We start from the raw sequence: 2,958 nt of genomic DNA, 5'->3' as shown, positions 1-2,958 counted from the left end.
AGCAACATTAAGCCAGATATATTATTAGTATGAAGTAAGTTTGAAAATATTAAGCAATACATTGACAGTACTGCAGTGAATAAGACTACATGAGATGAGGAGGAAATAACTAAATGTTTTGCAGACAGAATTACAGTGGCATCTCAGGTACAACCCTGCATATTTGCAAGCAGTCCAAAAGCATTGATTGTCCTGGACAACACAGGCAAAAAAAACACATACAGGCAAAACCATCCAGGAGCCGACACACATGATGAGCAGAGTTTAAGTCTGCAAAATCTGAAAAAAATGTGTAGTTGTGGAATGCAGGACGATAAGAGGTTGAGCCCGGTGACACACACCAGTAAGTCAAGACCAGGTTTTCCCCAGAGATACAGACACACTCAAACATAAAACACAATCGGACATCCATGCATTGCCCGCAGTGCCACACAGACTCACACAACTTGAATATTTGAATGCTGTGTACCACACACTAGAGCTTTTAGATATATTAGTTATTCTAAGTGGTGTGTGTGTGTGTGTTAGCATTAGCAAGCAGGTCAATTTCAATTGTGGAACACAGAAGACAGTGTTATTGCCTCATCTTTTTTTCAAATATATGTCTCCTGCCTACTTGTGATGGAGAATGACACTGAAATATAAAAGAGAATGTGAAAGAATTGTAAAGAAAAGGAAGAAGCAAATGAGTGAATGAAAAGCTACAGGAGGATGAAAGAGCATGGTGTGGGATTGCAAAATAACTCTAGGAAGGACATGTGTTTGTATGTGTGCAGCAGAGACAGGGAGAGAAAATGGCTGTCTCAGGTCATAAATCTGCCCCCAGCCAATCTAATTGGCCATAACCATATATCACTCCACACCACTCTGTTGCTATTAACCATGAACCTGGGCCTCTCTGTCACTTGACTAATATAAATAACCTGCTGTATCATCCCAAGGGATGGTTTCAAAGGTACAAATCGGGTTAAAGAGTAGCAAATTGCATGTTGTAGAATGAATTTCAGGAATAAATTGCTGAAAATTATCACTTTATGATCGGACCTTTGAATACACATTTTGATGGTGGGATTTATTTTCATCAGTTACATAAGTGGTGGGCAACAGAGGTATCTGACAAACTGAATTACTGTTGACTTATGATGGTACTGGCCCTCTGATGTACATAAAAACAATAAATAATCCAAAGTCCATTGACTGCCTAGCAGCAGAGACACAATGGTCGCCATGGCGTGCTGATCTATACAAAGAAACAGGTCCTACCAAGTTGATGTCATAATAATAATAATAATAATAATAATAATAATAACAATAATAATACACAACTCTTCCTAGGGAAATTAACTTTCCTCCATGCCCCAATGTCCTTGGTGACAGGGACTGGAGTATGGATCCTGCAAGTAAAGGACAATCTCCCTGCTCTCAACACGTACCTGTTCCCTCGTAAAAATGTTTTACTTTTAGCAAACACTTCGTTCAGTATGACATGAAATTAGTGCAAACTGAGGAGTATGTGAACAATCATATAAATTTGAATGAAAGGGCCCTGGTGTTAAAATTGTTCCGAGACTACGACTACAACATTTCACTCCTTTGGATTGAAAAACAGTGCAGGGAGATGGCCCTTTTCCTTCTATGGAAGTGAGAAATACTTCCCCATATATATTTGAATCACAGGGGGCAGAAATATATGAAATTGTATTGTAGAGAGAGAGAGATGAGCATAGGGGTTTGAAATGTACCACAAATTATTATAGACAAATATCCTACATATAGCATATTAAGAAATGACTGACTACAGAATCTTCCCCGATCTCGCGTATCTATTCTGACTCTCCCACAGTGTCTCCTTTAGGTTTCGGATAAGAGGGATTCATGCATTAAGCAGAATGCTCTCTTCATTAACTGTCAGACTGGAGAGCTTGCAAAAGTGAGAAAATCCTGAAGCTTTTTTTGCCCGTGACCACATATACAATACTGCAATAAAAAGCAAAAAGCTTAATCTTTTGTGATTTACACAAATTCAGCGAATGTGAAAAAAAAGGATATGACACACAGACACGGCTCCAATTTAGGTCATGGCCGCAAGACCTGCTTCATAGAGGTTCCACAATCCACCAACCTAACTGTATATGTGGCAGGAAGTGGGAGAATCTAGCAATAAAGCCACAACATACTGTCCATGTTTATTAAAAAAATAAAAAACGAACACAAAAACATCCCCTAGAGTCTTATTGGATACTAAAATACCTTCAAAAACTAGTGGTCAGGTCTCGAGGGCCTTTTCAACATAAAAGAAATGGTGATCAGACACTATTTCCGGCATGGTTATGTAACATAAAAATAACAAATACATGACTCAAGGTCATTTTTTCGTATTTTTTTTATTTTGAGGAAAAAAAATGTTCTCACATATTTTCTAATAGGAATTTTACATCAAATTCTGAATTGGTAGGTACAAAAGTGTGTGTGTGTGTGTGTGTGTGTGTGTGTGTGTGTGTGTGTGATCTTCACTCGTCGGCAAAGTGTACACCTTTCTGTGAGTGTGTCCAGCTAGCCCTCAGTCTTGGTGCAGTCGTATGGTTTTCCAGACAAACCAAAAGTCTTCTATAACAAGACGGATTGGAAGGATTAACATCACTCTCGCTCACATCTGAGTGTGAGTGCTCTCTCAGCTGATGAGTGCACCAAAATGGAAGAATTATGATTTTTTTTTTTTTTTAAACATTGAGAGGATTTTACCCTAGTCTTCTAATTTGGACAGGACAGCCTTAGTGGGGATGAACCCGGCGTAACTTGCAAATGATAATATACAGGTTACATAAATAATCACAGCCTGCTTTCCGTGTGTTTATAAAGTTGTCTGGAGTCTGCTCATGTCGGAAATAGGCCTCTATTTTTTTCTGCATATACAGTGAGTGTTTGTGTGTGTGTGTGTGTGTGTGTGTGTGTGTGTGT

The sequence above is a fragment of the Perca flavescens genome, chromosome 3 (genome assembly GCF_004354835.1).
Source record: "Perca flavescens isolate YP-PL-M2 chromosome 3, PFLA_1.0, whole genome shotgun sequence".
Lineage (NCBI taxonomy): Eukaryota > Metazoa > Chordata > Actinopteri > Perciformes > Percidae > Perca > Perca flavescens.
This window is presented reverse-complemented; position numbering follows the sequence as displayed.